Source organism: Pongo abelii, chromosome 16 (assembly GCF_028885655.2).
Source record: "Pongo abelii isolate AG06213 chromosome 16, NHGRI_mPonAbe1-v2.0_pri, whole genome shotgun sequence".
NCBI classification, from domain to species: domain Eukaryota; kingdom Metazoa; phylum Chordata; class Mammalia; order Primates; family Hominidae; genus Pongo; species Pongo abelii.
In genome coordinates, this window is record NC_072001.2 from 46,912,627 (window position 1) to 46,925,498 (window position 12,872).

Here is a 12,872-nt window from a genome sequence, read left to right on the forward strand (position 1 = left end):
GGCCTCCCAAAGTGCTGGAATTACAGGCGTGAGCCACTGCATCTGGCCCTAACATATGATTTACCCTGGAGAATGTTTCATGTGTGCTAGAGAAGAATGTATATGATGTTGCTGCTGGATGCAATGTTCTGTATATGTCTGTTAGGTCCATTTGATGTAAAATACAGTTTAAGTCCAATGCTTCCTTATTGATTTTTTTTGTCTGGATGAAACGTCCATTGCTTAAAGTTGGGTATCAAAGTCCCCTACTATTATTGTGTTGCAATCTGTCTCTCCCTTCAGGTCCTTTAATATTTGTTTAATATACTTAGGTGCTCCATTGTTGGTGCATCTATATGTATAATTGTTATAGTCTCTTGATGAACTGACCTCCTTATCTTTATATAATGACCTTGTCTCATTTTACAGCTTTTGACTTAAAGTCTATTTTATCTGACATAAGAATAGTTACCCCTGCTTTCTTTTGATTTCTATTTGCATGGAATATGTTTTGCCATCCTTTTACTTTCAATCTATGTGTGTCCTTAATGGTGAAATGAGTGTCTTGTAGGCAGCATATATATAGTTGGGTCTTGTTTTTTAAATTCATTCAACCATTCTATGCCTTCTGATTAGAGAATTTAATCCATTTCCATTCAAAGTAATCATTGATAGGTAGGGACTTACTACTGCCATTTTATTAGTTGTTTTCTGATTGTTTTGTGGATCCTTTTTTCCTTCTTCTCTTGCTATCTTCCTTTGTGATTTATTTTCTCTAGTGTTAGGCTTTGATTCCTTACTTTTTATTTTTTGTGACTCTACTATAGGCTTTTGCTTTGTGGTTACCATGAGGCTTACACAGAACATCTTATAGTTATAACAGGCCATTTTAAACTGATAACAACTTTGAGTGCATAAAAAAACTCAATACTTTTACTCTACCTGCCCCTCATATTTTATGCTTTTACTATCAACATTTACATCTTTTTATATTGTGTATTCATTAAGCAATTATTATAGCTATTATTATTTTTATTTTATTTTATTTTTCTGAGAGAAGGTCTCATTCTGTTGCCCAGCCTGGAGTTCAATGGCGCAATACTGGCCTCCCAGGTTCAAGTGATTCTCCTACCTCAGCCTCCTGCGTAGCTGGGACTACAGGCACATGCCACCACACCCAGCTAATTTTTTTATTTTTTGGTAGAGATGGGGTTTTACCATGTTGGCCAGGCTGGTCTCGAACTCCTGACCTCAAGTGATCTACCAACCTCAGCCTTCCAAAGTGCTAGGATTACAGGTGTGAGCCACTGCACCCAGCACTATTAGTATTTTTAAATAGTTTTGCCTAACCTTCATGCTAAAGATATAAGTAACTTACACACCGCCATTACAGTATTATTCTGAATTTGACTGTGTACTTACTTTTACCAGTGAGTTTATATGTTTTAATGTTTACTAATTAGCATCCTCTTCTTTCAGCTTGAAGAACTCCGTTCAGCCTTTTTCATAAGACAAGTTTGGTGGTGATGAACTCCCTCAGCTTTTGCTTATCTGAGAAAGCCTTTCTCTCTCCATTTCTGAAGGACAGCTTCCAGGTATTCTTGTTTTCTCCTTTAGCACTTTGAATATAGTCATCCCTCAGCATCTGTGGGGAATTGGTTCCAGGACCCTTTGAGAATACCAAAATCCACAGATGCTCAAGTCCCTTATATAAAACAATGCAGTATTTGCATATAACAACATATGCATATCCTCCCACACATTTTAAATATCTAGATTACTAGTAGTACCTAATACAAAGTAAATGCTATGTAAATAGCTGTTATACTGTATTGTTCAGGGAATAATGACAAGAAAAAAGTCTGCACCTGTTTAGTACAGATGTAACCAATGTAGGCTTAACTACATTTGTGATCCGTGATTGGTTAAATCCATGGATGAAGACCCTGCAGCTACAAAGGGCTGAAGCCTGATTTCAAAGAGGCTGGCCTGGTGCTGGGGTGTGCCTGGAGCCTGAGTTTGTGGGGGCAGGCTGGGTCCTGGGTCCACAGGAGCTGGCCTGGAGCATGGGTCACCAGGAGTGGTCCTGGAGACATGGTTCATGGAGACTGTCCTGGCACTGGTGTCTACAGGGGTAGGTCTGGACCCTGGGTCTGCTGGAGCAGGTTTGGATTCTGGGTCCACTGGAGGTTGGGTCTATGGGGACTGGCCTGGAGCCTGGGGCCAGCCTGGTGTTAGGGCAGGAATGAAGCTTGGATCTATAGGGGCTAGTCTGGAGCCTGGGATCATGGGTACTGGCATGGTACCTGGAACCCTGGGGACTGGCCTGAAGACTGGGTCCATGGGGATGTGCCTGGAGGTTAGGTCTGGAGGCTAGGTTTTTGAGGGCTAACGTAGGTCCTGGAGCCATGAGAGCCAGCCTGGAACCTGGGTCGACATGGATGTTCCTAGAGCCTGTGTCCATGGTTTCCAGCCCAGTGCTGGGGTCTACTGGGATGAGCCTGGACCCTGGATCTGCTAGAACAGGGCTGAACCCCGGAGCTGCTGGAGTGTAGGGCTGCAGAGGCTCCCCTATAGGGTGGGGTCACGAGGATCAGCCTGGCCTGGAGCCCGTGTCTGAAGGTGATGGCTTGGTGTCTGAGGCCTAGGGTGCTGCCTTGGCACTGGGGCAGGCTTAAAGCCTGGGGTTGTGTGGGCTGACCTGCCTCTGGGCTGTTCTGGAACCTGGGGTGGGCCTGGAGACTAGGTCTGCAGGGGCTGGCCTGGAGGCAGGGTCCACTGAGCAGGCCTGGAGCCTGGGGCTGCAGGATCTAGCTTGGCACTGTGGTGGACTTGGAAGCCTAGTCTGTAGGTACGGGCCTGGAGTCAGGGACCATGGGGGCCTACCCAGTGATGGGTTTTACTGGGACAGGCCCAGTGTTGAGGAATGAGGCAATGTCCGGTACTCACTCTCCTTCCCTCACACAGAGGGTATCTTTCTCCATGCTGTGCTATCTGAGGTTTGGGTAAGTGTGACGAGGGTAACGTAAAACTGTCTTTCCTGCCCTCTTCAATGTATCTTTTCTTATTTCTACATGATACCTCATTGCTATAATCTCTCATCTGATTTCCCTATTTCTTGTGAAGGTATTTTCAGGCATGGATAGTTGTTTACATTGATATTTCTGTGAGGTGATGAGCGCTATAAAGTTCAATTTCACCATCTAGCTGATGTTCAAACCCTCAGTTTCTCTCCTATAGATTCTTACTGAACTGATCTGAGTAGGGACTGCCTTTTTTTTTAAGCTCCTCAGCTGATTTTTTTTTTTTTTTTTGTATACCAGTTTGAGAACCATTGTTCTGGAATTTGCTGCTCAAAGTGTTTTTCATGTTGAAAATGCAGAATTTTAGGCTCTATCCTGGATCTACTGAAAGCAGAAACCATCTTTTAAAGAGATCCCCAGATGATTCATTTACAAATTAAAGTTTGATAAACACTGCTCTTGAACAGTGTCAACCTTGGCTATATATTAGAATCATGTGGGGGGCTTTTAAAAAAATGATACATGCATTGATATTTCTTTAAAGCTTTCCAATGATTAAAACATGAATATCACTGAACTAGAATGTACAAACACAAATATCTGCTCAGGTATACTCTAGTCATGATGAGAAGAAGGAAAAGAGAGAAAGTTTGAACTCCTACTTTCAAGAAGAGAGACACAGGGGACCTACCTTAACAGAAGAATGCTGCTAGCACCAGAAAGAAAATGACTCTTACGATGATAAAGGCCTGAAGGGTAACTCCCAAATTTCATTTCACAATACTCTAACTGCTATGCTTGTTTACGGCATCTTTGCTCTACCTCTTTAAAACCAGCCTTCATTGTTGTCCTGTTCTCTGCCCACTCCTCTCCCCAATCCACACCCAAAGATTCTACTCTTGAGATTCCTCAAGAAAACATAATTTTTGACTCTAGGGAACAAAAATGGATCAAGCTCAAAAGAAATTCCCCATTCTGCAGTAAGGTTGCAAAGGATATGTTCTTACCAACACATTCTCTTGTGGTTCATCTCATTCCCTTCAGGGTGCCTGCTGGCAACGACACAGGATACCAGAATTGCTGATAGAACCTAGTGTGTCTCCATAGGAGAAACTGTCTCCTTGCCCCTGAGCTTTCTTGATATAGTTCTGCTGCCAAAGTGAGTGGATTTTTCCCCTGGGCCTGATTTCTGTTGTTAAGTTTTTATATTATTGAAATCTAACAGTGGCAGTTGCCTCCCCATAATCTAGACAATGCTTGCAAATGATGAAAAGGAAACATGTCTATCTATCTCTACTCTTTATAGAAAAATCAGAATGATCATGCACGCCACAAGAAACAACAGTTTCAGTCCATATGACTTGTGTTGTTTCCAAACAACCACGACAAAACCATAATGAAAACAAAAAGATATGTTCTTCAACATTCACGACATTGAGATCTCCCATCTACTTCCAGTAAGCCTCTTAAAGGCCTCTTTTTCCTGTCTTAAAAAAATGTTATTATATATATTTAAGGTATATAACATGATGTTATACTATATATAGTAAAATGGTCCTTTGTGTGAGGCATTTCCTACATCACACTAAAGAGACTTTGTTAGATAATATAATTAACAAAGCTACATTTCTTCAACTGGTTCAATGTGGAACTAAGGTATTGTCATCAGGGATATAACGATCATAGCTGTTTACAGGTGGTATATGATCTGGAGCTATGATTCCTTCTCCACAAAATGGGAATAAGACTATCGCCTTTTTAGTTCTGCTATCAAGATTAAATGAGATAATAGATACATAACTTTGTAAATTGCAAAGTGGTCTACAAGATTTAGATATGCTTATTATTAGTTGGTAGGAATGAGTGACATATCCTGGAAGACAAGTAAAGAAATCATTTCCAGGACACAGCAAAAGTATTAAAGGACAGATGAAGTTCTCTGATGGCAAATCTCTGCACAGGTGAACAAGGGTTCTATTTCTAGTTTCCTATTAAAGGTAAGAGGCAACACTAGACATTGCCTTTGACATTAGTTTCAAACAAGCAGACTGATCAGAGGCAATGCATATGTGATCCAACACTCCATGGAGAGGGTGTCTGTCAATTCTGTCATGACCATTAGGCTCTCTACCTCATTCAGTTTAAGTACATACAAATCCCTAAACTCCACTGCCATTCAAACTGGCAGACACTAAGGCTTGAGCACTAAAGGGAAAACAAGGGGTGCTTTTTCAGATCTAATAATGGCTGGCCAGAGGATTCTATCCCTGGCAGCACAGCTGCTTCTACCAGGAAATTGATGAGATGAGCTTGTGAGATGATGGCTGATTTCACATCAGGAAGTTCAGTATGATTTGAATGAAAGACTCTGCATTCCAAGACTCCGCCCTGCCATGAGATAGGCAGGCCTATTTCTATCCAGCTGCTCTCTACCATGCAAAATGACATCACTTTCTAGAACACAGACAATCTCTGGGAACAACCTGCTGGCAAGCAAGCACCAAAACTTCTGAAAAAAGAAAATAAGCTGTAATCATCAAATGCTAGGGATAGGAAACAAACAGATGATAATTTCATTCCTCAGCTGTTAACACTGTTTCTTCTCTCTTCACAAGTTGCTTTCATTTTTATTTTTTTTTCAGACGGAGTCTCCATCTATTGCTTAGGCTGGAGTGCGGTGGTGTGATCTCGGCTCACTGCAACCTCCACCTCCCAGGTTCAAGCGATTCTCCTGCCTCAGCTTCCTGAGTAGCTGGGATTACAGGTGTGTGCCACCACGCCTGGCTAATTTTTGTAATTTTAGTAGAGACAAGGTTTTGACATACTGGCCAGGCTGGTCTCGAACTCCTGACCTCAAGTGATCTGCCTGCCTTGGCCTTCTAAAGTGCTAGGATTACAGGCATGAGCCACCGCACCCAGCCTTTAATTATAAGTGTGCAGTTCAGTTGTGTCAAGTACATTCACACTGTTGTGCGACCAATCTCCAGAACTCTTCATCTAGCAAAATTAAAACTCTACACTCATTTAAAAACTTTTTTCCTAGTATGCAATTCATTATTATTATAGTCACCATGCTGTACATCAGGTCTCCACAATTTACTTATGACTGCAAGTTTGTTCCCTCTTACCAACATCTTCCCATTTCCCTACCCCCACACCTGACTCCTGGTAACTACTTTTTTACTCTTTTTATGAGTTTGACTTTCTTAGATTCCACATATGTGAGATCATGCAGTATTTGTCTCTGACTTATTTCACTCAGAATAATGCCCTCCAGTTGCATTCATGTTGTCACAAATGGCAAGACTTCCACCTTTTTACAGGCTGGGTAGTATTTCATTGTATACGCATGTGTGTGTATCTATATATGTGAATATACACACACATATACAATGGAATATCTATATCACAGATATATGTGTGATATACAGATACACACACATACATGATATACCATTTTATATTTGTGTGTGTGTGTATATATATACATATGCCATGATTTATTTTTGTTTTTTTGGAGACAGCATTTCACTCTGCCACCCTGGCTGGAGTGCTCATTGCAGCCCCAAACTCCTTGGGCTCAAGCCATGCTCCTGCCTCAGCTTCCCTAGTAGCTAGGACTATAGGCATGCCCCATGCCCAGCTATTTTTTATTTTTTTGTAGAGACAGGGTCTTACTATATTGCCCAGGGTGGTCTTGAATTCCTGAGCTCAAGTTATCCTCCTGCTCAGTCTCCCAAAATGCTGAGATTACAGGTGTGAGCCACTGCACTTCGCCCTACCACAATTTCTTTGTCCATTCTTTTGTGAATGAACACTTAAAAGATTGTTTCCATTTCTTGGCTATTGTGAATAACGCTGCAATGAACATGAGAGTGCAGAAATCTCTTCAACTCATTTCCTTTGGATATATGCCCAGAAGTGGGATTGCTGGATCACATGGTAGTTCTATTTTTTTTTTTCTTGAGACAGAGTCTCACTGTATCCCCCAGGCTGGAGCGCAGTGTCACAATCTCGGCTCACTGCAACCTCTGCCTCCCGGGTTCAAGCGATTCTCATGCTTCAGCCTCCCAAGTAGCTGGGATTATAGGCAAGCGCCACCACACCCAGCTAATTTTTGTATTTTTAGTAGAGACGGGGTTTTGCCATGTTGGCCAAGCTGTTCTTGAACTCCTGATCTCGGGTGATCCACCCACCTTGGCCTCCCAAAGTGCTGGGATTACAGGTGTGACCCACTGTACCCTGTGGTAGTTCTATTTTAAAATTTTTGAGGAACCTCCATACTGATTTTCCAAATGGCTATACTTTTTTAGTATTTGGAGATAGGGTCTCGCTCTGTTGCCCAGGCTGGAGTGAAGTGGTGTGAACACAGCTCAGTTCAGCCTCAACCTCCTGGGCTCAAGCAATCCTCCCACCTCAGCCACCCAAGTAGCTGGAACCATAGGTGCGAGCCACCATGCCCAGCCTCAAAATGGCTACACTAATTTACATTCCCATTAATAGTGTACAAGGGTTCCCTTTTCTCACCAATAACAAGTATTCTCACCAATACTTGTTATCTTTTGTCTTTCTTATAATAGTCATTCTAACGTGTTTGAAGTGCTATCTCATTGTGGTTTTGATTTGTATTTCCCTAATGATCAGTGATGTTGAACACCTTTTCATATACTTGTTGACCATTTTTATATCTTCCTTGGAAAAACGTCTATTCAGCTCCTATGCCCATTTTTAAATCAGGTTATTTGTTTTTCTGTCATTGAGTTGTATGAGTTTCATATATTTTGGATTTAATCCCTTATTAGACAGACATATGGATTATAAATATTTTCTCCCATTCTGTGGGACACTTTTTCATTTTGTTGATGGTTCCCTCTGCTGTGCAGGAACTTTTTAATTTGATGTAGCCCTGCTTGTTGTTTTTGCTTTTGTTGCCTGTGTTTTTAGTGTCATATTTAAAAAAGTATTGCCAAGACTGATGTCATGGAGCTTTCCCCCTATATTTTCTTCTAGGATTTTTATGGTTTCAGGTCTTATGTTTAAATCTTTAATCCATTTTGAGTTTATTTTTGTATATGGCATAAGACAAAGATCCAATTTTATTTATTTATTTTTTTTTTGAGACAAAAATCACTTTGTCATTCAGGCTGGAGTCCTGTGGCATGAACACAGCTCACTGCAGCCTCCGCTTCCCACACTCAAGTGATCCTCCTGCCTCAGCCCCCCAAGTAGCTGGGACTACAGGCACATGTCACCACGCCCAGCTAATTTTTTTGTATTTTTTGTAAAAATGGGGTTTCAAAACGTTGTCTTGAACCCCTGAGCTCAAGGGATCCTCCTGCCTCAGCCTCCTGAGTAGCTGGCTAATTAGCACCCGGATAATTTTTGTAATTTTAGTAGACACGGGGTTTCACCATGTTGGCCAGGCTGATCTCAAATTCCTGGCCTCAAGTGATCCACCTGCCTCAGCCTCCCAAAGTGCTGGGATTACAGGCATAAGCCACCATGCCTGGCAAGCCACTGCACCCAGTTCATTCTTTATTTTGATGCCAAAAGACTCCTAGGTTTGGCCACAGTGAGCCCCTTCAAGTTGTTTCCTGTCCTTTTGACATGTCATCATTACTTGAGCACTTTTAAAGTTTCTAGCACAATAAGATGTCCCAGGCTCATCTTACCCTTTCTCTGCCCTGGCCCAGAATCAGCTAGTTCTCAAAGGCACCTGATTTTTTTAGTGGAGAGTGGCATTTAAAAACTTACATCTGGGTGTTGTGTGATCACTGTTATTGGAGGGTCATTCGTCGCAGGCCTTCTCAGTAATGAAGTTAAGAAAGTATGTTTGAGGGTGTATATTTATATCCATTTCTGTATCTCAATGTTAAAAACCATGGGTTTACACTAATATCTCTAATTCTATTCCAATTTCAAAGGGTTCATTCTGTAGCAGGATGAGCCGCAGACAAGAACCCCTCAGACACTGAGTTGTGGAAAGAAAGGGCTTTACTCAGCTGGGAGCATTGGCGGACTCACGTCTCCAAAAACCAATCTCCCTGAGTGAGTAATTCTTGTCCCTTTTAAGGTCTTACAACTCTAAGGGGGTCCGTGTGAGAGGCTCACAATCGATTGAGCAAGCAGGGGGTATGTGACTGGGGGCTGCATGCACCGGTAATTGGAATGGAACAGAACAGGACAGGGATTTTCACAGTGCTTTTTTATACTATGTCTGGAATCTATAGATAACATAACCGGTTAGGTCAGGGGTCGATCTTTAACTACCAGGCCCAGGGTGCGGCGCTGGGCTGTCTGCCTGTGGATTTCATTTTTGCCTTCTCGTTTTTACTTCTTCTTTCTTTGGAGGCAGAAATTGGGCATAAGACAATATGAGGGGTGGTCTCTTCCCTTAATTCTAGTCTCCCCCCTTTCCATACTTGTAACTCCGTTTTCTAACAATGAGAGACCTACCTCCTATTATCCTCACTTTACTTATGTGCTCAGTCCCAGGATACAAGGAAAGTAGTTTCAGAATTCCCAAGTCATACCACAGCAGAAGACTGAACTCTTGATCTTTTGTTCCAAATGGGGTCCACCCACAGCCTTTCCCATTTCAGTTGATGGCAACTCCATCCTTCTAGTTGCTCAGATAAAAAACCCTGGCATCATCCTGGAGTCTTTACTCTTTCTTTCATACTACACATCTATCTAATCTGTCAGAAAATCCTATCAGTTCTACCTTCAAAATGTCTTCAGAATCTAACCACATCTTACCACCTCCACCGCTATCAATCACCCTGGTCCAAGCCACCACCATCGTCTTGGGCCTAGATTGCACCCAGCTAGTCTTCCTGCCTCTACCCTTGCCCCTTAATCAGTCTGTCATCAACATCAGGGTAGTGCTTTTAAAAATGTAAGTCACTTTCAATCACTCCTCTTAACATTCCAATGATCACAAAAGACTCAGATGTACGTTGTTAAAACCCTGCAATGGTTCCCTATTTCACTCAAGAGTAAAACCCAGAGTCCTAAAAATGTCCCTATAACTTTCTGGCCTCACCTCCTATTACTCCCTTCATCATCCTACTTTACTCCAAACACAATAGCCTTCTAGCTATTTGTCACACTCTACAGCTATAATCTTATTTATGCCCTTGGCTATGATTCCTTTGCCAGAAACGATTATTTTACTTCCTTCAAGTGTTCAATCTTACTTCAACAAGGCCCACACTGACTACTGTATTTGATATGTATACTCGATATTACAACCACCCTCCCAACTATAGCAGTCCCCATTTTCCTTACCCTACCCTATGTTTTTGTATTCTACAGCACTTATCACTTTCTAATATACCATATATTATATCATTTACTGATTTTTTATGTTTATTATTCATTGCTTATTCTCCACCCCTGCATCACTGCTAAAATTTATGAGGACATGAATTTTTGTCTCTTTTGTTCACTGAAGAACAAAGGGGCCTAGAACAGTGTCCAGCAAGCTGTAGACACTCAACAAATATTTGCTGATGTTGAATGAATAAATTATTAGGAACCCAGCATTATGAATTGTTTCACCCCCTATTTTGGCAGCATGGTTTGACTAAAAATTTTCTGTAAAACAATTTGATTTTTAATCTATAATAGCAATTTGGACCAATAGCTCTCATATTTATTTTTCAAACCAGCATTCTCTCAAAGAGGAATCTGTCCTTACAAGAAATTTAGTAACACACCCACACCAGTGAGCCAAGGTACTTCAAATGAATGTTAAATCAAACTTCCAGAGAAAATGCCATAGTTTTTATTTAACATGTATGTATACCTATGTGTGTACATATCAGTACAAGCATATCTCATTTTATTGTGCTTCACTTTATTGTGACTCACAGATACTATTTTTTTGTTGTTGTTTTTTTTTTTAAATAAATTGAAGGTTTGTGGCAACCTGGCATCCAGCAAGTCTACTAGCACCATTTTTCTAATAGCACATGCACACTTCATGTCTCTGTGTCACATTTTGTTAAATCTTGCAATATTTCAAAGTTTTCTATTATTATTATTTTTTCTTATGGTGATCTGTGATCCTTAATGTTACTACTATACTCGCTTTGGGGCACCATAAGCCATGCCCATAGAAGATGGCGAACTTAACAAATGTTTTATGTGTCCTCACAGCTCCATCAACCAGCTGTTCCCCCAACTCAGTCCCTCTCTTTGGGCCTCCCTATACCCTGAGACACAACAATATTGAAATTAGCCAATTAATAACCTTTCAATGGCCTGTAAGTGTTCAAGTAAGAGGAAAAGTCACATGTCTTTAACTTTAAATCAAAAGCTAAAAATGATTATGCTTAGTGAGAAAAGCAGGTTGAAAGCTGAGATAGGCTGAAAGCTAGGCTTCTTGAGCCAAATAGTGAGCCAAATTTGTAAATGCAAAGGAAGAGTTCTTGAAGGAAATTTAAAGTGCTACTCCAGTGATCACATGAATAACAGGAAAGTAAAACAGTCTTCATGCTGATACGCAGAAAGTTTTAGTGGTCTGGATAGAAGATCACACAAGACACAGCATTCCCTTTAATCAAAGCCAAATCCAGAGCAAGGCCTTACCTCTCCTCAATTCTGTGAAGGCTGAGAGAGATAAGAAAGCTGCACAAGACAAGTCTGAAGCTGGCAGAGGTTGGTTCATGAGGTTTAAGGAAAGAAGCCATCTGTATTAAGTCCACTCTCATACTGCTATAAAGAAATACCTGAGGCTGGGTGTGGTGGCTCATGCCTGTAATCCAGCACTTTGCGAGGCCAAGGCAGGCAGATCATCTGAAGTCAGGAGTTTGAGACCAGCCTGGCCAACATGGTGAAACCCCGTCTCTACTAAAAATACAAAATCAGCCAGGCATGGTGGTGTGTGCCTGTAATCCCAGCTACTCGGGATGCTGAGGCAGGAGAATCACTTGAACCCGGTAGGTGGAGGTTGCAGTGAGCTGAGATCGCACCATTGCACTCCAGCCTGGGCAAAAAGAGTGAAACTCCATCTCAAAAAAAAAAAAAAAAAAAAAAGAAAAGAAAAAGAAAAAGAAAAAAAAAAAGAAAAGAAAAAGAAAAAGAAAAAAAAAAAGAAAGAAAAGAAAAAGAAAAAAGAAATATCTGAGACTGGGTAATTTACAAAGAAAAGAGGTTTAATTGACTCACAGTTCTGCAGGCTATAAAGGAAATATAGCGGCTTCTATTTCTTGGGAGGCCTCAGGAAACTTACAATCATGGTGGAAGGCAAACGGGAAGCAAGGCATCTCACATGGCCGGAGCAGGAGGAAAAAAGTGAGGGGAAGGTGCTACACACTTTTAAACAACCAGATCTCTTCTAGGGTTTTTATAACCTAGGCATTACCACTCAGGACATAGGCATGGGCAAGGACTTCATGTCTAAAACACCAAAAGCAATGGCAACAAAAGCCAAAATTGACAAATGGGATCGAATTAAACTAAAGAGCTTCTGCACAGCAAAAGAAACTACCATCAGAGTGAACAGGCAACCTACAAAATGGGAGAAAATTTTCGCAACCTACTCATCTGACAAAGGGCTAATATCCAGAATCTACAATGAACTCAAACAAATTTACAAGAAAAAAGCAAACAACCCCATCAAAAAGTGGGTGAAGGATATGAACAGACACTTCTCAAAAGAAGACATTTATGCAGCCAAAAGACACATGAAAAAATGCTCATCATCACTGGTCATCAGAGAAATGCAAATCAAAACCACAATGAGATACCATCTCACACCAGTTAGAATGACAATCATTAAAAAGTCAGGAAACAACAGGTGCTGGAGAGGATGTGGAGAAATAGGAACACTTTTACACTGTTGGTGGGACTGTAAACTAGTTC

The 12,872-nt window shown here is 41.2% G+C and overlaps 1 protein-coding gene and 1 long non-coding RNA gene across 6 annotated transcripts in view; one reads left to right on the forward strand and one right to left on the reverse strand.

Annotated features, from left to right (window-relative positions):
- FRMD5 (FERM domain containing 5) overlaps positions 1 to 12,872 on the reverse strand; it is a 339,597-nt gene that overhangs the window by 126,144 nt on the left and 200,581 nt on the right. The gene's annotated exons all lie outside the window — the stretch shown is intronic.
- On the forward strand, positions 1,456 to 5,993 carry LOC129050482 (uncharacterized). Its single transcript, XR_008514120.2, has 4 exons — positions 1,456 to 1,574; positions 3,611 to 3,758; positions 4,047 to 4,161; positions 5,645 to 5,993. It is a non-coding gene; the product is annotated as an uncharacterized LOC129050482 (long non-coding RNA).